General features: G+C 38.5%; 1 long non-coding RNA gene across 2 annotated transcripts in view; it reads right to left on the bottom strand.

Moving 5' to 3' along the window:
- LOC144241468 (uncharacterized) overlaps window positions 1-22,687 on the bottom strand; it is a 128,221-nt gene that overhangs the window by 64,057 nt on the left and 41,477 nt on the right. Inside the window, exon 4 of one of the 2 annotated variants that reach the window (XR_013338083.1) lies at window positions 12,792-14,860. The exons of the other annotated variant lie outside the window; for it this stretch is intronic. This is a non-coding gene — a long non-coding RNA (uncharacterized LOC144241468). Of the gene's footprint in view, window positions 1-12,791; window positions 14,861-22,687 lie in introns of those variants that run through there. 2 annotated transcript variants of the gene reach the window in all.

Here is a 22,687-nt window from a genome sequence, read left to right as displayed (position 1 = left end):
GCCATATTTTCTCTTGCAAAACAATCTTTGACCCAGTTTCTCCATCTCCTCCAGCCCCTACCTCTAATTGGTTGTCTCTTCTTCTTAGAAATTACGTAAACTCCTTCCTCTCTGCTTTCAGTTCTTATTACTTCCAGCGCCAAACTTTGAAGTCCAGTAATTCTGCTGATCTCACGTCTCTCCCACATTCTCCTCCATTGTGCATGCAAGTGTCTTACCATTTCTTCTTGTGCTGAAGAGTTTGAATTCCCCATTGCCTGTACAACCAAATTTATTTATCCCCAAATTCTTGTCCCCCCTAGGATCTGATCTTCAGTCAGCGGTATGAATTATCTGCTCCAAACAAATTAGTCTTTCTCCATTCCCTTAATACACCTCATGGTTCCCCCAGCTACCCCCTGAACCAGCAGTGCCCTTAGATCCAAGTTAGAATGGCCTTTCCTCCAGCTTTACACTCTATGGGATCTTGCTCTGGCCTTACATTTCCTTCTGGGGTGAAAAACTGTCAGGGCCAAGGGGATATGCTCACCCCAAGCCCAAATCCTGCTGTCTAGTCCATACTTGGGATACCTGAGACCCAGAATTCCCTGCTTCCGCAGCCCAATGACAGCTTCCTGCCTGCATGGGGGCCAGGGTTGGGGGGAAGTGGACTGAGTTTAGACTTGCAGGCCAGAGTGTTTACATGGGTGCATATAAGGAACATGGGGTGGAAAGGGAGGGTGCACACCTCATCCTAGGGCCCGGGGGCTGGATCTCTCATACCACTGCCAAACTGTAGAACCTGGTGATTATAAAATATATTTGTCAAGGTAAAAGGATAGAGCATGTTTTATTTAACAGTTTGTTAGCTTTATTTATAACTTCAGAATAGGTAGAACACATTTTATTTAAGAGTCTATTAGTTTGACTTATGACTTTAAAATATTAAGATATGAGGTGCGGAGATTCCATTTGTAGTTCTGTCCTAGAATTCAGAAATGTTAGGGACTCACGTTCCCTCTACTTTGATTTGTACCGGTCAAAAATTTGCCATCTTTTAAGTTACAGGTCTATTCTCACATTTCCCATAAAGTCTTTCCTGACTACCCTGGCTGAAATGTATTTTTCCCATTGCTTTCTTCATTCACAAAACAGTTTCGGTGACTTGTTAGGTGCTAGCTACTATGTTTGAAACTAAGATATATAGGTGTGAGTAACAGTCCCTCTTCCCCCACAGAGCTTACTTGCTACAAAAAGAGTCAGAGTCATGTCTACCATGCACAATCCATCAGCACCTTCTATTGGCATCACATCCAACTATATTCCAAATAGCACACTTCCTACAGTCTTCCTAAAATCCCAATTCAAGGCGCCATGACTTTGAATCTAGACTGTGCCACTGCTCTTGATCTTCTTGTGATCCTACCAGCTGTCCTAAGAATGCTCTTCCCTGATTAAAACCCTCCCATGCATTTCTGCTGCAATTAAAATAAAATCCAAACCCCTATCTGGCCTCCAGTGGCATTTCCTGTGTCTTTCCCTCTCGTCCTTTACTCGAGTAACTTTTGAAGCCTTCCCCACTTCTTCCCGTCTTTCAAACATCCGATTCCAATCTCAGGGACCTTTCAATTTTACTGTCCCCTCTACCGGATACTTCCTGTAGACCTTCAGAAAGCCTCTTTGTGGGCATCACTTATCTGTTCACATTACCTTCCTTGGAGAGACCGGCCCCAACTTCTCAAATGGAAGCACCTCTTAGTCCCTTACCATACTATTATTCTATGTTCTTTGCCTTAATTGGTTTATGTTTACTGCCTGTTTCTCCATCTAGGATTGGATTCCATGAGAACAAAGACTTTGTTTTGCCCAGAACCATGTCCCTGGTGCACACAACACTGTCTGGCATGTGTTTGGCGCCCTGTAAAGTTTCGTTAAATGAACAAATGATTGAAATAAAGTGTGATACATGTAGGGTGCCGTAGAAGTCATGGGAGGAAACTAATTTCACCTGGGGCAGGGTTTTGACTACAGTTTAGCTATGGGGAAGTGGGATGGTGGATAATGTGAGGGTATGGACAGGGGTGACAATACCTTCGGTCATGCCAATGAGTTTAAACTTTAATCGGAAATCCAGCAGGAGCCTTTGAAGTGTTTGAGCACAAGTGTATGATCAGATCTGCATTTTAGAAGTGACTTGAGGCAGGCGGAAGAAGGGACTGGAGAAGACAAAGCTGGAGACAGGGACTTAAGCTGAGGTAAAAGCTACCTGTGTACAAAAAGGAAGAGGATGCCCATGGGGAAAATTACTAAGTAGAGCTTCAGGCAGCAAATCTACACATGAGGCTCCCCCCATGTGTAGTGGGGGTGAAAAATACGGTCAAGAGGACAACTGCATGGGGGAATGAAGGAGGTGGAGATGTTTCTGGTGGCTGCTGGGTTTCGATTAGATACAATCTTTCTCAACCTGGATTCCTAGGGACCATCAAGCTCTAATGTCCAGAGGCATCTGTTCTATGTAGTGAATTAACTTCCCTCCTGAGCATCTGGAATGGTCCTAGATATGGGTCACTGGTGGAAGAATTGAGAAAACAGTCGCTCAAGTCATTTCCCGTGTAGTGTAGGTCAGATGAGGATTCCTGTTGAGAGTTGAGTAGATGGTGGTATCATTGGGGAATACAGAGGTAGAAGCATATTTGCGGGAAAGATCATGAGTTTAGTTATCATCATACTGAGTTTGAGGTGAGGAATGAGTGCTGAGCTGTGAAAAAGAAAGAGAAATCAACATATAGGAGCTAGCTGACACCAAGAGAATAAAAGTGCTTGCCCAGGAAAAGGGTAAGCAAAGAAAAGAGTCAGGGCGGAACACTGGGAAGCCTTGTTATTTAAGGCTTATGTTAAAGCTGCAGGTTATGGGAGCCTGGGAGGCCCAGGCGGTTGAGTATCTGACTTTGGCTCAGGTCATGATCTTGCAATTTGTGAATTCAAGCACCACATAGGGCTCTGTGCTGACCACTTAGAGCCTGGAGCCCACTTCTTAGAGCCCACTCTCTCTCTCTCTCTGCCCCTCCCCAACTCACGTTCTGTCTTTCTCTCTCTCTCTCTCTCTCTCTCTCTCAAAAAATGAATAAACATTTTTTAAAAATAAATAAACATTTTTTAAAAATGCAGGTTAAAAATTTGGCTGAATCAAAGGATCCCAGAAGGAAGACCTAGAAAAAGAGAGAAACTTGTAGAGAAACAATACAGAAAGGTGAGTGGTATTAGGGAATCCAAAGGAGTTTCAAGAAGAAAGAGATGGTCAATAGTGCCAACCATAACAAAGGTGAAATAGGAAATGTATGGAAACATACATGTGGGTTTGGCAATATGGTGTTCACTTTGTCTAATGCTGAGAAATCACCTTAGTAAGTTACTTCTCATTCTGAAGTCAGTTGTGCTTATTTTTATTATTATTATTAATTGTTTTTTACGATCGTTACTGGTAGTAGTAGTAGTAGTCATCATAGTAGTTTTTTTTAATGGTTGGATGAGGAAAGCAAGATTGAATTACCCTAATGATATTAGAAGTGATTTTTCAAAGTCTCTGAAGGTATCGTTTATAAGATAGAGTATGATAGATCCTTCACTCATCAGAGCTACAGCAATCCATTCTATCTATGAGCTAGCTTCTTAAAAGTGGCCAATAGATCCTACATCCAATAAATGATTTCTGTGTAGTTCACCGTTAAAACAAAATCCATCTTTTTTTTCCCCAGTGATGTGAGTTTAATTTATTCTCATTTATTAAAGCTACTTTCTGGGACTTGAAAATGCTTTCTAAATGTTCTTTCCACTTTTACATTCACAATCCATTTCATTCAACACGCCTTACTGCAGATTGAATTGCTGACTAAATTTGAAAGAGATCAATAAATAGCAGCAAAACTACAGGAGGTCATTTAATTTTTTTTTTATTAACAGACCCAATAAATCTGAGCCTATTTTCTTCAAATACATCAGCTGGAAATAAAAAATGGCTTTGGGGGCAATTTATGGGGTTAAATCTAAAAATAAAATTTTACTTTCATTTGCAGCTATATTAACATGACAAAGCTTCAACAGAGCTTGCTTAGTACCAAATTGATGTCCCCCATTTATACAAATATCTTGTGTATAGTGGTATATGAGCGAGTGACTAGATTTGAAATAGAAAACAGTGAACTTGAAAATGCAGTCAATAGGAAGAAGTTCTCTGTGTTTAAAGGTTTTAAACCATGTTAAAATTCTGATTTTTTGGCAAAAATTTTACAAGAGTGTTTCATTTTTGAAAATTACCTGGGTTCCCTAAAATTCACCAAGTCTACTTAAGGCAGGAGGAGGGAAATTTTAACCTCCAGGACTGGTTTTACTTGAGTTTATCTAGACATGGGGTGGTTTTGCTTTTGGCTAGGACCTGGAGCCAAAAGCATTTTCCCTTTGGGGAGCTGCAAGGGACTGTGAACAGTGATTAATTGGCTAATTAGAATTTCAAAGGGCAGTGATAACAGTGGTATCCAGAAGAAAGGGACCAGGGAAGTTCAAGTCCATTAAAGCACTGTGCAGTGATGACGCCTTTCCTTCCCCATCTCTCTGAGTCCGTCTTTCCCTTCACTTCTCCTGGCTACCCTGCACCCATCCCCTCTGCCCCTTGGCCCTAAACCCGCCTCTCACTCTCACTCATCCTCCCCACTGGCCGCCTTTGGGTTTTTCTTTATCTGCTTTTTCAGCCTCTTTTTCTTTATATATATAGGTTTCCTCACCACCCACAAAACCAAACTGAAAAATATGAGTCCGTTCCTTTATAAAGTTGTATTTTACCTCTTCTTAAATTCAGAAGCAAGTTGAACTTTATCTTCTCTTTCCCCCCAATCTTTGGTCGCCCTTAATTGTGGGGCATCTAAATTTGGTTTTGCCTCCTTTGCATCAGTGGACCCCAATATCAAGTGGGTTCTCAGGCTTCTGGGACCCTTAAGGAGCTTAGGGATAGGTAATTTGGTGGATAAATCAACAATTAGGATTTTTCCCCAGAAACTACTTCACAAATTTTCCTTCCTGCCCAAATTAAAAACCAAGCAAGAATCAGGCAAGTAGAATTGAACTATTCTTTCATTGGAGAATGTGCCTGCACAGAACCCACCCAGTGGGATTTGTCTCACTTCAGGTACTTAGAAAGGAAAATGGGCCCACATCCTCAGAAAGAGACACCAAAAGCATTCAAACTCAGTGTGCTTCAACTCTGGCCTGCAGTGAGGCTGAGATCTCGAACCAAGAGGCACTAAAAAAGCTTTTTTTTTTTTTTTTTTTTGAAATATGGGTGACACACAATGTTACATTAATTTCAAGTGTATAACACAGTGATTCCGTAAGTTTATCCATGGTGCTGTGCTCACCCCAAGTGCTACAGCTCCTCTCTGTCACCATACAACACTATTACAATACCCTTGACTATAGTCGCTCTGCTGTACCTTTGATTCCCATGACTTATTTATTCCATAACTGGAAGCCCGCACCACCCACACCTCTTCACCCATTTTGCCTTTCCTCCTTACGGGCCATCCATTCATTCTCTGTGTTTATAGTTCTCCTTCTGCTTTTTGTTTGCTTATTCATTTGTGTTTTAGAGTCCACATATAAGTGAATCTATGCGGTATTTTCTTTTGTCTGGCTTATTTTCCTTAGCCTGATACGCTATAGATCCATCCACGTTGTTGCTAATGGCAGGATCTCAGTCTTTGTTATGGCTGAGTAATATTCAATTATGTATATATATCCCTTCTTCTTTATCCATTCATCTCTTGACAGACACCTAGGTTGCTTCCGTATCTTGGCTATTGTAAATAATGCTGCAGTAAACATAGGAGTAAACATACATCTTTTCAATTTAGTGCTTTTTTTCTTTTCCTTTTGGATAAATGTGGTATTTCTATCTTTTCAGGAACCTCCATACTATTTTCCACAGTGGCCGCACCAATTTACATTCCCGCCAAGGGTGCACAAGGGTCCCTTTTTCTTCACATCCCTGCCAACCCTTGTTGTGTCTTTTTTATTATTATTATTATTATTTTAGCCACTCCGACAGGTGTGAGGTTTGATTTACATTTCCCTGATGATTAGTGATGTTGAGCATCTTTTCATGTGTCTGTTAGACATCTGTATGTCTTCTTGGGAGAACTATCTCTTCAGTTCTTCGGATTATTTGGGAGGTTATTTTGGTGTTGAGTTGTATAAATTCTTTATATAATTTGGGCATTAACCCTTTATCACATATGTAATTTGCAAATACCGCTTCAGTTCTTCTGCCCACTTTTTAATTGGATTATTTGGGGGGTTTTTTTAGTGTTGAGTTGTATAAACTCTTTATACATTTTGGACGTTAACCCTTTTTCACATACGTAATTTGCAAATATCTTCTCGTATTCAGTAGGTTGCCGTATTCATCTTGTTGATGGTTTCCTGCGCTGTGCAAAAGCTGACTTCTTGAAAGATTCACAACTGGTTTATCAAGTTAATACCCATGCCATTATAATTATGACTATATACATGATAATATATTTCCCCCACATAGGAAATGTTGAATAAATATATAAAATCATTTTGCTTCCATTACCCTGTAAATTTGATTATTGTAGGCAAGGGGTTTTATATTTCAGAGTTTTTCTCCCTATTTACCCCTCAATGACATTTCACTGTCTCTCCCTCCAAATCTGTTTCCTAAGGGATTCATCAGAATGGAAATTCCTCGTATGATTAGATCACAACGCTGGGGGCTTCTGTTTTCAACTTTGCCTCAGTTACACTTACCTGAGGCTTTGTCCCTCCTTTCCTAAGTCTATATAATGAGAATAACAATACTCTTCATGGAAGCCGATTCTCAGATGAAAGCTAACTAAATGTTTTCTTCATCATCCTCAAACAGTGGAAGTTTCCTGGGCATAGCCAAGGTAAGAAGCAGATAATCCTGAGAAATCCATAAGACCCAGAAATTGAAAATGTATCTGGACAGGCAGCTATAATAGTAATTAAAAGCAAAGATCAATTAAGACACAAAACAGATGAACATAAAGGAAGGGAAGCAAAAATAATATAAAAACAGAGAGGGAGACAAACCATTAGAGGCTCTTAAATACAGAGGGCAAACTGAAGGTTGCTGGCCAGGCGTTGGGTGGGCGGACGGGCTAAATGGGGGATGGGCATTAAGGAGGACACTTGTTGGGATAAGCACTGGTGTATGTGAGCGATGAATCACTCGATTCTATTCCTGAAATCATTATTTCACCATATGTTAACTACCTTGGATTTCAATTAAAGACATAGTAATAAAATAAAATAAAAATAAATAAATACATTTAATTTAATCTAAAAAAAAAAATAAAAGCAAAGACCAAGAGCACCAGGCAGACTGGATTTGAATGCCAGTTTTGCTACTGACTAAAAGGGGACATAACAGTGACCCCCTTGGGACTGTAATTAGGATTACACAAATTAATATTTATAAAGCTCTTAGAACAGTGCTTTCAATGTCAAAGTGCTGTGTTAATAAAAATTTAGCATTTCTGATTACGCTGGAGAAGGGCCTCTCTTTGTCTGAAAAGATGCAGTTCTGTTCGCTGTTGCTCATAAGCAAAAACTGAGTTCATACAAAGGGGCTTCAGCTGACAAGGGGCAGAAGTGACTGTATAATGGGGACCATAGAATCCATCAATTACTGGTCTTTAAACTATTTTGTTTGCTACCTCCTAAAAAATGTTTGCTCATGTAACTCATACATTTTAAATTTGATATCTGAAATTGTATTATCACTTTAAGTAAATTTATTTTTGTTATTAGGAGGTAGAAAATATAAAATGAGATGAGATGAGGATTGACTGTAACTGCAAAAAATATCTCATGATTTGATTTTAAAAAATAGACTTTACTTGCCTTATTAAATAAAGTGTGACAAATCCAAAAAAAATTACATACAATGTTGATGTGTGGATTTATCAAATATATCACCAAAATTTTTGGTAGACCCACAAAAACATTCCAGTTACATGTGAAAAGATCAGCTTCAATAACCTACAGTGCTTTGGCTGTTTTAAACTGAGAGTATCCATCCCTACATGACCTAAAATATTACTTTACCAGCACCAAGATTTCACAAAATTATGTATAAGACAGGGAAAGTAAATAAGTCTTTTGTGTTTAAGTTGCCTTAATAAATCAGCAAAAGAGGCTTTCTTAAACCATTGTTTCTCTTCTCAAAAAAAAAAAAAGTTTACAGGCCTGGGCAACGCACCGTAGTAAGATTTGGGACAAGGAATGGATACGTTTTTATTCTTTCTAAACTGATAGGAACAATTTTACTAAAACCTAAAACCTCTTCTAAGCACATATGAACCAAGTTCTCTCAAGCAAATCATCTTCAGAAAAAAATATATATGGAAGTTGCATATACAGAAACTGATTGCTTTTAAAAAGTTGGGCTTGTGTAGGGGCGCCTGGGTGGCTCAGTGGGTTATACGTCTAATTCTTGGTTTTGGCTCAGGTCAGATCTCACAGTTTAGTGGGTTCAATCTCACACTTTAGAGGGTTGGTTTGAGCCTGAATCGGGCTCTGCACACTGACCTCTTGGAGCCTGTTGGGATTCTCCCTATCTCTCTGCCCCTCCCCCACTCGCATTCCCTTTGATTCTCTCAAAATACATAAATAAACTTGAAAATGTTGGGCATGTGTAGAGATTGACCCCTAGTGACTCCGCAGCTTCTCTCTTCCTCCCGGGAGCTGGAGGGAAGGAGGGATGCTCTTTATTCCCCAAGACGACTGACGGTTGGTGGTTAGGGGAAGCAAGCAGGAAGAAATGCCATGGTTAAGAGTTACATGTTAGTATGATAGAAAGACAAACCGGAAGATGAGCAGAGCAAGAGATGCTCTTGGTTCTAGGTGGAGAGAAGACCTATGATTGTTTTGAGCATGAACAGGTATTAGCAGCGTAATTTCATCTACCCACCCCACGCCTCACTCACTGCTTAAAATACGTTCCAAGTTGCAATACACCAAGATTATTGGTAGAGTTACACTTAAAGAAGTAACTTTATGAAGGCTATATATTTTGATTTTTCACAAATACAATTTCTTACCATTTGTCCTTTAGATATAAAGGTTGAATTGCTATATAACAACCCGATGAGGTGGTTATTGCCTTTCTGGTCTTTCTCAAATAAATAAATAAATAAATAAAAAGCAGATCTTTATAAATATTCAGAAGCTTTGACTACATCAAAGTGACCAGTAGAACATTGCAAATGAGAAATAGAAAATATTTGCAAGACAATTGGCATTTCATTTTTAGAGAAAGCTATTTTCTGGCAGTAATAGTTTAGCATTTTTGCTTTCATTTTATTTAAAAGTAGACCCAATGGAGAAACTGTAGTTTAGAATAAAAGACAGTATGAAAAGGAGCCCCTCTCATCTCCATACATAATATATGCTTGTGAGAGAGCTCTCTAGGAGAACAAACAGGCAATTGATAGCAATGACTGTTCTCTGTTTGTTCCCGTGATAAAATGAAAGACTGGGCCCAACGTCAGATTTTTATTTTTTATTAAGGAACTTAAAGGAAAGTTGGCTTATTTGATGTCTTATTATGTCTTACGCAGTTAACAGGTTTGTAAGCATCTTTTTTATTTTAGGGTAATACCAGCGGATATTGAGTTGATTTTTTTTAATTGTAGTAAATTCAGATATTTATTCTCAACCCTGAAACTTTCTAATTCTACAGTTGCTTTTGCCTGCGGTAAAAATAAATGTGACAGTCATAAATGGAGTGGGGAGGTAATTTATGCCTACATATACATTTAATCAATCAGGCAGAATGCTCATTATATATGTGCATTTATAGCTAGTTTTATCTGTTAAAATGCTTTAGGCTACTGGTAACAGAAAAAACATATCTCACTTTGCAAGAAGACTCAAAATGGGGCGCCTCGAGGGCTGGACGCTTCCATGGCTCAATTGCATCTTCAAGAGTATAGTTTCTTTTTCTTTCTTTCCTTGTTTCTTTCTTCCTTCCTTCCTTCCTCTCTTTCTTTCTTTCTCCTTTTCTTTCATTCTCTCTTTCTCTTTTTTTTTCTTTTCTTTTCTTTCTTTTTCATGCCTTCTTGGGCATGTTGACTCTATACCCACACTGGCTTCTTTAAGGCTGCAAGATGATTTTCACAGGTACAGGTACCTCATCCAGGGCAAAACCTGATGTCCAGTGGTAGAGGAGACTGTCTCTTCTTTCCATGTCTTTGGGGTTTTTTTTTTGTTTTGTTTTTTGGTTTTTTTTGTTGTTGTTTTTGTTTGTTTGTTTGTTTGTTTGTTTATGAGCCAGGAAACCTTCCTCAAAAGCTTTGTGTCAGACTTTAAGTGTCATTAGCAAGAATTGGTCTTATGCCTCTGCCTGAAACAATCACAACCAAAGAGAGTAAGATTACCCTGATGGGTTTAAGAGAGTTCAGATTAATTTCTAAATTCCTTGGAGGAGTGTAAACCCAGCAAAATTCTGGATTAGTGAGCAGGGAAGTCTGGGGTGGGGGTGGTCTGAGGTGGCAGCTTGCCGTTGAGGAGGTAATAGTACTGAACATATATTGCCATATGTATAAGTCATTGAAGTCTGAAATACTAGCTTGAAAATGTTCATTGTAGTCCTAGGGATCCTAGCCTTTAAAGTGAAAAAACTAAGGACGCCTGGGTGGCTTAGTCAGTTGAGCATCTGACTTTGGTTTGGGTCATGATCTTGCAGTTCATGAGTTCAAGCCCCACGCNAAATAAAAATAGAGACTAGATGATGGAGAAAAGATCTAAGAAAATATTTTTATTTATTTATTTTTTAATTTACATCCAAGTTAGCATACAGTGCAACAATGATTTCAGGACTAGATTCCTTACTGCCCCTTACCTGTTTAGCCCATCCCCCCTCCCACAACGCCTGNGCTGACAGCTCTGAGCCTGGATCCTGCTTTGGATTCTGTGTCTCCCTCTCTCTTTCTCCCCCTTCCCCACTCACACTCTCTCTCTCTTTTTCTCTCTCTCTCTCTGTCAAAAATGAATAAACATTTAAAAATATTTCAAATGAAAAACTTAGAGTTCAGACACCCTTTTGTTTTATTTTCTTAACAACTGTCAGGAAATTTTTATGTACAAAGTTGTTTTTGGTCTCTTATTTCCATTCCATTGTGAGCCCCGTGAAAGTGGAGATTGTATTTGTCTTGGTCGTGGCTGTGTCTCCAACATCGAGAGCAGTGTAATCAGCACATGGTAGGCATTGAGGAAATACTTGTTGAAGAAAATGATGAACATTACTAGGAAGATATTATAATCCCTCTCCAGTCACTGTGTTAGAAATCATGATTTAGAAATTATAGGTTTTAATATTGCAAATCAAAAATGTAAAGCCCTCCATCCTTTTATATACATGTGGCTCAGTTCCATCCCCTGAAATGGGAGAATAGCATGATAGTTATTGTCCACTCTTCCACTAACATACTTCAGTGACAATGGTGCGTAGAGAAGAGGTTTTGCTGGGCTACACTCCAGCAGAATCTAGGGATAGAATAACATAACTAGAACAACACACCTCTAGCACTAGAGCAACATAAAAAGGCAGAGCAGTTACCCAAGCATTGGACCAAGACTGAAAGAAATAAAACAGAATAAGTACAAGTGCAAGAAACATCACATTCCAAGCTAGTATGGACTGGTTTGAAAACTGTAAGATGATTGATTCTTTAAACTTTAAACATACAAATCATGATGCTCCTGCAAATTATATCATGAATCAGTGAAGATTGGGGAAAGGTACCTACTCTAGCAGAGTTTTTGATATGTACTATTTCCATTTATTTTAGAATTATAAATACAAATCTAGGGGTGCCTGGGTGGCTCGGTGGGTTAAGAGTCAACTTTTGATTTTGGCTCAGGTAATGATCTCATGGTTCATGAGTTTGAGCCCCATATTGGGCTCTGTTCTGACAGCATGAAGCTTGCTTGAGTTTCTCTCATTCTCCCTCTCTGCTCCTTCCCCTCTTGCACACTCTCTCTCTCTCAAAATAAATAAATAAGTTAAAAAAAAAGAATTATATATATAATTCTAAATATATATAACTGCCGAAGGTGTGAGATTTAATAGTATTTTAGTATCATTGGATATTTTATTTAATGTTTATAAAGCTTATTAAGCATTCTTAAATTCCAGGAGGAAAAAGTATCAGAGAAACTACAATTCCTCCTTTTAAGTTTCTTATGGTCTAAAACATGTGCTGAGATACACAATTATAATTGAACAATTATAATTCAAGGTAACATGAGATTATTGCAAGAGTAGTACAAATAAATAGATGGAGAGGGAGATTCTAGCTGAGGTGATCAGATAATGGTCCATGAAAGAAATAGCAATAGATCTGAGTTTGTCAGATGGATTATGAGTGGCAGGTTGAAGGGCACTACCAAAGACATTCTAGCTACTGTACTAACTCAGAGTGCAGGTAAGTAGAGCCATTAACCAAGTCGGTCTTCACGTGAGTGTTTAGTATCTTTGATTTGGGCTCTCTCCTATTCAATGTTATTCTCAACGTCTTGTAGAAAGACCTCCAAGTCTTTTTTTTTTCTTTTTGACCTCTAAGCCTTTAACAATAAACTTATAAGTCTTTAATTATTAGTGTGCTTATTCAGATTTGTTTGTGATACAAAGCAAATAAAAATAGAGACTAGATGATGGAGAAAAGATCTAAGAAAATATTTTTATTTATTTATTTTTTAATTTACATCCAAGTTAGCATACAGTGCAACAATGATTTCAGGACTAGATTCCTTACTGCCCCTTACCTGTTTAGCCCATCCCCCCTCCCACAACGCCTGCAGCAACCCTCTGTTTGTTCTCTATATTTAAGAGTCTCTTACGTTTTGTCCCCCTCCCTGTTTTTATAGTATTTTTGCTTCCTTTCCCTTATGTTCATCTGTTTTGTATCTTAAACTCTTCATATGAGTGAAGACATGATATTTGTCTTTCTATGACAGACCAATTTCACTTCGCATAATACCCCCTGGTTCTGTCCACATAGTTTCAAATGGCAAGATTTCATTCTTTTTGATTGCTGAGTAATACTCCATTGTATGTACTCTGTGTGTGTGTGTGTGTGTGTGTGTGTGTGTGTGTAGCACATCTTTATCCATTCATCCATCGATGGACATTTGGGCTCTTTCCATACTTTGGCTATTGTCAATAACACTGCTATAAACATTGGGGTGCATGTGTCCCTTCGAAACAACACACCTATATCCCTTGATAAATACCTAAGTCATGCAATTGCTGGCTCATAGGGTGGTTCTATTTTTAATTTTTTGAGGACTCTTCATACTGTTTTCCAGAGTGGCTGCACCAGTTTGCATTCCCACCAGCAGTGCCAAAGAGATCCTCTTTCTCTCATCCTCATCAACAGCTGTTGTTGCCTGAGTTGTTAGTGTTGGCCATTCTGACAGGTGGTATCTCATTGTGGTTTTGATATGTAGTTCCCTGATGATGAGTGATGTTGAGCATGTTTTCATGTGTCAGTTGGCCATCTGGACGTCTTCTTTGGAAAAGTGTCTATTCACGTCTTTTGCCCATTTCCTCACTGGATTATTTGTTTTTTTTCGGTGTTGAGTTTGATAAATTCTTTATAGATTTGGGGTACTAACCCTTTATCTGTTATGTCATTTGCAAATATCTTTACCCATTCCATTGGTTGCCTTTTAGTTTTGCTGATTGTTTCCTTTGCTGTGCAGAAGCTTTTTATTTTTATGAGGTCCCAATAGTTCATTTTTGCTTTGGTTTCCATTGCCTCCGGAGGCGTGTTGAGTAAGAAGTTGCTGCAGCCAAGGTCAAAGAGGTTTTTGCCTGCTTTCTCCTCTAGGATTTTGATGGTTTCCTGTCTCACGTTCAGGACCTTTATCCATTTTGAGTTTATTTTTGTGTATGGTGTGAGAAAGTGGTCCAGGTTCATTTTTCTGCATGACCACTGTCCAATTTCCCCAGCACCATTTGCTGAAGAGACTGTCTTTATTCCATTGGATATTCTTTCATGCTTTGTCGAAGATGAGTTGGGCCATATGTTTGTGGGTCCATTTCCGGGTTCTCTATTCTGTTCCATTGATCTGAGTGTCTGTTTTTGTGCCGGTACCATACTGTCTGGATGATTACAGCTTTGTAATCAGCTTGAAGTCCGGGATTGTGATGCATCCAGCTTTGGTTTTCTTTTTCAAGATTGCTTTGGCTACTTGGGGCCTTTTCTGGTTCCCTACAAATTTTAGGATTGCTTGTTCTAACTCTGTGAAGAATGCTAGTGTTATTTTGATAGGGATTGCAGATCTAAGAGAATTTTAACTGGCTAGAATGACTGATGGTATCTAAGAAGATCAAATCTAACAAATAAATGTAAACCTCTTAACTTTGATTCAAAAAAGAAAATTTCTTGCCAAAGCACAAGATGGAATTGCCCTGGCTTAAGAACAATCCATATAAGAGACTTGAAGAGGATTGGTTGATTATATGTGAAATGTCTACCCTAAAGCTAATGCAAGATACATTAATTTAGCCCAAAATTTATATGTTCAACAAAACATTTCTTAAGTATTCTAGATAATGTACTAGCAATAAAATTGAGGTATAAAAATTAATAAAAATATTCCATGTCAGGGGCATCTGAGTGGCTCAGTCTGTTGAGCATCCAGCTTCAGCTCAGGTCATGACCTCATGGTCAAGTTCAAGTCCCACGTTGGGCTCTCTGTTGTCAGCATGGAGCCTGCTTTAGATCCTCTGTCTCCCTCTCTCTGGCCCTCCGCCATTCTCTCTCTCTCTCTCTCTCTAAAAAATAAACATTTATACATAAATAAATAAATAAACACACAGATAAACAAACCCTGTCCTTAAGGACATAAAATTTATGTTAGAGATGAACAAATACAAATTACAATGTAGTGCTATTAAATGTAAAAATGTAAAATAAAGCATAGGCCTCAAATATCACAAAGAATTGCAGTGAACAAATGCTGTTCAGATCACAGCAGAGTTTTGTGCTAAACTTGCACAGTACATTTTTAATATCTTTATTAACATATAATTAATCTACCATATAGTTCACCCATTTAAAGTGTATACATCAATGTTTTCTAATACATTCACAAAGCCATGCAACTGGCACCACAACCTAATTTTATTCTTTTAAATTTTTTAAATGTTTTACTTATTTTGAGTCAGAGAGCATGAGCAGACAAGGAGCAGAGAAAGGGAGATACAGAATTCGAAGCAGGCTCCAGGCTCTGAGCTGTCAGCACAGAGCCCAACACGGGGCTCGACCTCACAAACCATGAGATCATGACCTCAACTAAAGTTGGACGCTTAACCAACTGAGCCACCCAGGTGACCCTCTACAACCTAATTTTAATTTTAGAACATATTCATCACTCCTAAAAGAGGCTCTGTAAGCGTTAGCATTGTCTATTCCCTCCAACCACCAGCACCATCCCCACAGCCCGAAGCAACTTCTCGTTTATATTCCATCTTTATAGATTTGCTTGCTCTAGACATTTCATATAAATGTAACCATACAGTATGGGCTTTCTTGTGACTAGGTTCTTTCACTTATTGCAATCCTTGGAGAGTCATCCATTTTGTACCACATATCAGCATTTCATTTTTGTTGTTGTTGTTGAGTAATATCCGGTGGTATGGATATGCCATACCTAATTTATCCATTTATCAGTTGATGGACATTTGTGTTGTTTTTTCCCTTTAGCTATTATGAATAAGGGTCCATATTCAGGTTTTTGTGCTAACCTATATTCATTTCTTTTGGGTATATACCTAGAGATGGAACTGTTATGTCACATGATAACTCCATGTTTAACATTTTAAGGAACTGTCAAACGGTTTTCCCAAGTTGCAGTGCCATTTTACATTCCTACCAGCAATGTGTCAAGTTTTCCCCACAAGCTTTTCAACCGTTGTTATTGTCATTTTTTTTATTATAGCCATCCTAGTGAGTGTGAAGTGGTACCTCATGTGGTTTTGATTTGCATTTCCCTAATAACTAATGATGTTGTGCATCTTTTTATGTGCTTTTTGTCCATTTGTATTTATTTCTTAGAATAATAACTACCTGGATCTTTTGCCCATTTTTAATTGAGTTTTTTATTTTTTTTATTATTAAGTTTTATGAGTTTTGTATATATTCTGAGTACCAGTCTCATATAAGATATATGATTTGCAAATATTTCCTCCTGTTCTCTGGGATATCTTTTCACTTTCTTGCTGATACAGTTTACAACACGAAAGCTTTTAATTTCATAGTCTAATTGTTGTTGATTTTTTGTGCTTTGGGTGTCCTAAGAAACTATTGCCCTAACCAAGATCATAAAGATTTACTTTTATGTTTTCTTCTAGGAGTTTGATAGTTTTAACTCTTAGATTTTTGTATATAATCAATATTGAGTTAACTTCTCTGTATGGTGTGAGGAAGGGGTCCGACTTCTGCTACATGTGGATATCCACTTACCTGAATGTCATTTGTTGGAATGATTATTCTCTCCTCATTATTTTGACACCCTTGTCAAAAATCAATTGGCAATGAATATTGAGGTTTATTTCTGGACTCTCAATTCTAGTCCTTGGATCTATTGATCTATCCTTATGCCAGTACCTCACTATTGGGACTATTATACCTTTGTACTAAGTTTGAAATGGAGAAATGTGACTCCTCCAACTTTGTTCTTTTTCAAGACTGTTTTGCCTATTCTTCGCCTACTTCATTTCCATGATCAGCTTAGGACAACATATTCTAAGAAGGATATTGATAAAGAGAAGCAAACCAGAGAATGGTAAAAGAAAAATTTCAATAATGTGTGGTGTTTAATCTGAAAGATGAAAGATAAAAGTGGAACATGAGCGATTATTTTATAAGGTTGTTGTAATGGAAAAATGATTCCAGCAAATTCCTTGTTACTCCAGATGGTGAAAATTACTGAAAGGGGAACTCAGTTAAATATAAGGATGAACTTTATAACCACTAAACTTAGTCATAAGGAAATCAGATTTTCTCATCCTTTGATCTACCCATCCTTAAAAAGTCAAGCCAAAGCCAGAGGACATATCCATCAGTAATGTTGTGGAAGAAGTTCCAGCATTGGATTGAAGATAATATGACTCTATGATATGCAGGTATGAATAGCAGTGAGAATCTAGACATTGTCACTGGACACTCTCTCAATTAATCCCCCCAAACCATATGAAATGAGTACTTTCCTCTCTTTTGTTAGATGAGGAAAGAGGCTTAGGTAAGTTTAGTAATTTGCCTAATGATACAGTTAAAAAGTGAATGAGTGTACTAAAAAGTGACTGAGTGTACCCTCAAACCCAGTTCTGTTTGACACCAAAGCCCATGCTCTTAACCTGTATGATCTGGACACAAGTTGTAGTGACAGATATAAGAAGAAAAGTGAGTATGGTGGATCATGTAAAGGAGGCTGTTTAATTTTTCAAGTGTGGTCAATGAAGAATAGTATGTTGTCAAGGATGAGTTTGAGGTTTCAAGCTTTAATAACTGGGGAGAGATATGCTCTCATATTCTAAGAGAAAAATTAAAGTCCACAGGAGAAGCAGGTGCTACTGGGTGTAAATAAATAGCAAGCTCACCCATTCAACTACAGATAAGTGTCCATGTTTGGTGGGCTCAAGCCTGCTGGCTCAAGACACTATGGCCTGACCACTCTCCTAGATGAGTCAAAGATAGCTGACTCCAGGGCTTTGATCCTGGATTTCAAGAGAACAAAAGTGAAATTAACAGAAAGGAAAACTGAGAAGAGACACTATTTGGGGATTCTTCGCTTGGTGTGACAGATATGTTAAACATGAGGATATGAAAAGTATTTTTTAAAAAGTAGAAAATAGAACATCCAACTATGCAGAAGATAATTAAAATGTGGGATTGAGCCTCAGATCACTAGACAAGATTGACCTTCAAGGGATGGCTGATGAAAAGAAAACAATAAATCCCTGAGCCAAAGAATATAGGGAAGGAAAATCAGAGGACCTGGCACTCAGCTTTGTGTCCTTCAGCCCTACTGAGCATCACCCAGAAAGTGCAGCTCGTATGCCTAGAATTTCCTCAAGTCAGTGCCCCTTGGGAAGCTAGCATTTGGTTAACGTCTCCGGATGTAGGAATCTGCGCCGGACACCAAGCTAAGAGTTTTCATGGAGAGATTACTATTTGGTATTTATAATAAAGATCTGATGCAGATGGCATTCACTTCAGATGAGGAAACTGAGACTTTGGTAGGTTAAATAATTAGCCCCTAGTGGGAGCACAGCAAAGATTGAAACCCAGTCCATTGGACACCAAGACCATGCTAGGTGCTCAAAGGTGCCTCACTGCAGCCAGGCCACCAGTTCTCCAGAGAAGATCAAGCTTTCAGACAGGCTGGATCCCTCACATGCCCGACGCCCACCTTTGTTCCTTTCCTCTCTCCTTACTTTTATTCTTCCAGTCATCCATATATCCATCTATATTCTTTTAAAAATATGTCATCATGTATGTACTAGGTACCAGTTACTGGTGATATGGGGAGGGACAAGATTCAACTCTTTCCCTCGTGGTGCTTACAAACAAGAGAAAAATAAAGCAGTTAAGCAACTAATTATACCTTGATATAAATTAGCTAAATACCCCTCCACTTATCTGATTCACATAGAGAGTAAATCTCACTTAATAACATTTTCTATAAAATGAGAACCACTTAGGTTAATTAAAGGGTCCTAAATTTAGTTTTAAAGGAAGACCAGATTCAATAATAATTACTTATTTCTTTTGGAATGTGCATTCTGCATTGCAGTTGTTTTAAAATACCTTAACCAAAAAACTAGCAAACTTAGCAAATCTTTTTTTTAATGGATTCAAGTAGTTTGTAAGCTTGAATTTCTCTCTCTCTCTCTCTCTCTCTCTCTCTCTCTCTCTCTCTCTCTCTGTGTGTGTGTGTGTGTGCGTGCGTGTGTGTGTTTATACTGAATATCCATATTTGGCTGCTACCAGTGAGATTTCTGCAAGGCGGCTAGGGTTTGGCATGAACCTTCACATCACTCTGGGCATGGCTAGCCTTGGCTGAGTTAACCTGGGGTGAGGAGGTGAGGCTAAGAAGAAGGTAGAGGTGGAGCTGGAGCAAACGCCGAGTAAGAAAAGCTCACAGGACCTGAAAATCCTGTTTCTCAAGTATTTTTGAAAATATTTGAATTATGCTCTAAAATTCACCCTTGATGGGTCCGTGGGTTATATTTGGCCCAGGAATAGAATCCATTTTGAAGAATGTGTTCAGCAGCTCCTAACCATGCATGGGTTCTCCATCTTCCTCACTCAGCACCTCCACTGTATAATTTAGACGCAGGCTTCTACAAGAAAGGATGGGCCACACCTCAGGGCCACTGGTGTCATAATGCTATGTGTCCATTTTAATTACATAACTAAATTCTGCAAGGAGCAAAAAATTTAAAAGGCAATTGGTAGGTGGGAGGGGGAAGAGGGAAAGGAAGGAGTTGTAGGTAAGTTAACAGACCCTGATTGCTGACCTTATATAATCATATGCTTAATCTGGTCGAATGTAATCACCTCATTGAAAGAAAAGACAAAATCAGAAAAATAAAATCTCTCTAATCAAAAAGGTATTTTCTGTTACTAAAACCCCTTATTGTCCCTTTTGACCTACTCAGTTATGGAGGGATAACTAATTTCAGCATGAATGTTTTTCTACAGACCATGCTAAACTGATTAGAAACTGTATAATTTTTAAAATATGTATTTGTGCTTGGTTTTATAAGTCTAAGTTACACACTCACTCAGCACTTTCCAGCTGTAATAACATGTCCAGGATCTCTGTAGTTGACTCTTATATATTATGATGAGTCAAACCCACAACTCCTTATTTCAGCCCACTGATCTAAAACAACCAGTACAAACATGTTTCTAGCAATTATAATCAGTAGTAATAATAGATGCAAATAGTAAGAGAAAACTCATGAGCCAAGGCCCTCTCAGAAGATCCCCTGCTCATTCCAGAGTGGCCTTGAATTTTCCTCCGTGGCTAGTTACATGATATTTCTAAATTTTCTATTTTTAAGCTTACAAGGTGGCTAACATCAATATTTGAAATGTCTCTCACAATGAGTGAAAATGTACAAGGTGCTTGCAGAGACACAGTAAGCTTATTCCCTTGTTTTTATATTTTAAAAGTACTTCTTTCTATACAAGGACTCTGAAGGACTTTGTTCACTCATTATGAATGTCAGGATTCAGGAAATAATAACCTAATGTAGGAACTATTAGCAACTTCATAACACCTTGAACTTTGCACTTAGATTGTAAGGGTATGGGAAGAAAATGGTGGTGTGTGGCAAAATTATCCCAAGATGTCCCAAAGGTCATGGAACAGGAAGGCACACAGATAAAATGCTAGAATCATACCATTTATTAAATTGATTTAAAGTACACCAAAAAAAGCAAGAGGAAAGAGATGGAGTCAGTCTGTGAGGGTGAGGTACAAGCAGATGACAGCACCGCCTACCTGAATCCTGGATTATGAAGGTCCATATGTTCCATTCTTTGCATTATGGGGGTGGTTTGGGGCCAGAACTGGGGTTTGAGCAAGGGAGGCTGTAGACAGAAGGCCCTCTGGGCCAATGACATAGGCGTGCTCTATCATAGATGTGAGGAGACAAGGACCCTGGGCAGTATCTGTAGCTTGCCAATTGTCTTGCTCAACAGCCATAGATTTTATCTGCAATTTTTTAGCACAGCTCATGTGGGGCCAAAATGGAACCATATGGAGGGTCACCAATGAGTGGCTAATAAGACAGGGATGACATAGCTGTCAGCCCAGAGGCAGCATGATCAAGATTTATGATTTGATACTCACATTCATTACCATCTATAGGTAACATTCTTGTTTGTTTCATCATATAGTTCACTTTTCTATTTATAGGTCTTAGCATATTCTAAATTACTTTCTATCTGTACTTAACACATGCTGTGAATTTTGCCTGTGGCAATAAAGGAACTAGCTTACTTATTACCTATGCCTAAGGATTTTATCATTCCGCTTGTTTTCTTGTCCTCTGTAAAAGAAGTGAATGTTCCAGATAATATCACAAACTCCCATTATAACGTGTTGATTCTTATGGCAACTTTCATTCCCAAGTTCAGCAGGTTACTGGAGAATTGGAAGACCACCATGCAAACAAAGACATTTCACTTATTTCATGGGACTCACTTACTAAGTCTCAAACCCAAGTGACCTAGACATACCCCAAACATTAGAATATGTGGTATCGGTAGTCATGAGCAATGGAGCTGTCTAAAATTTCTTTGTGTTGTCAACTCGCCTATCTACATAGTTATTCAAAAGAACCTGAAAATACTCAAAAAAGCCTGAAAATACGTGGCCCTCTATTTTCTCTCTGACTCTTCCTACTCCTGACCTCCTTGCTCTTCCCAGAATTCTCCTTCTTCATAACAGGTCTGCCCTGTTTGCTTCTGCATATGGTTCATCACACAGTTACTGCAGACACCATTGACATAAGATAAGGATACCAGGGGAGTAACACATCCTAAAAATGGGCATCATGGTGGCCCTAGATGAGAGCCTCTACTTGCTGTCCCTGGACCTGGAAAGCTCTTCCCTACATGGCCTTAGGGATTGCTACTTTTTCTTTTAAGTTTTTGCTAAAATGTTATCCTTTCACTGAGCTTTCTGTTATCACTTTTTAAATTACATCCATCTCTTCCCACCTCAACACTTCCTATCCTCCTTTCCTCTTCTTTTTTTTAAGTTTCTTTCTTTATTTTGAGAGAGAACGAGAAGCAGAGAGAGAGGGAGAGAGAGAATCTCAAGCAGGCTCCATACTCTCAGTGTGGAGCCCAACATAGGGCTCGATCCCACGAATCATGAGATCATGAGCTGAGCCAAAATCAAGAGTCAGATGCCTAACTGACTGAGCCCCCCAGGTGCCCCTCTTTTCTTTTTTTTTTTTTTAAGATTTTATTTTTAAGCAACCTCTACACCAAATATGAGGCTTAAACTCACAACTCCAAGATCAAGAGTCATACCATCTACCAACTGTGCCAGCCAGGCACCCCTCCTTCTTTTTTAGTTTGACTCCACAGCACTTTATTACCTTCTAAAATACCATTTAAAATTTTCCACTGATTTTGGCCATTATGCATTATGTCTTACCCATTCCTATCCCAATTACATACACACACACACACACACACATACACACACACACACACAAAATTGTAAATTCAATGGGAGAAGGGATTTTTATGAATTTTGCTCACTGCTCCATTTCCAGGACTAGAAAAGTACTTGGCATGTGATTGGTATCCCATTATCACAACCATATATATTTCTCTTCTACTGACTTCTACCGACTACCAGGTTAGTAAGGGAAAAAATAAACATGAGTCATCTCAAAAATAGCTCCAAAAAATTACTCTGGAAAACATTGTCACTCTATGACCAAATCTGCAAGCAGATTACAGGAAGCTGGGCAGGGTTAAAGTCAGGTGAAAGCAGAAATACAAATTGTATAACCCTGCAAAGTCCCAAGTACTCACTTATCTCTGTGTTTACCATACCAGCTTGTTGG

The sequence above is a fragment of the Crocuta crocuta genome, unplaced genomic scaffold, assembly GCF_008692635.1.
Source record: "Crocuta crocuta isolate KB4526 unplaced genomic scaffold, BGI_CrCroc_1.0 scaffold25, whole genome shotgun sequence".
In the NCBI taxonomy this organism is placed as follows: Eukaryota; Metazoa; Chordata; class Mammalia; order Carnivora; family Hyaenidae; genus Crocuta; species Crocuta crocuta.
The sequence above is the reverse complement of the archived record's forward strand: the minus strand, read 5'-3'. Positions and strand labels throughout refer to the sequence as shown.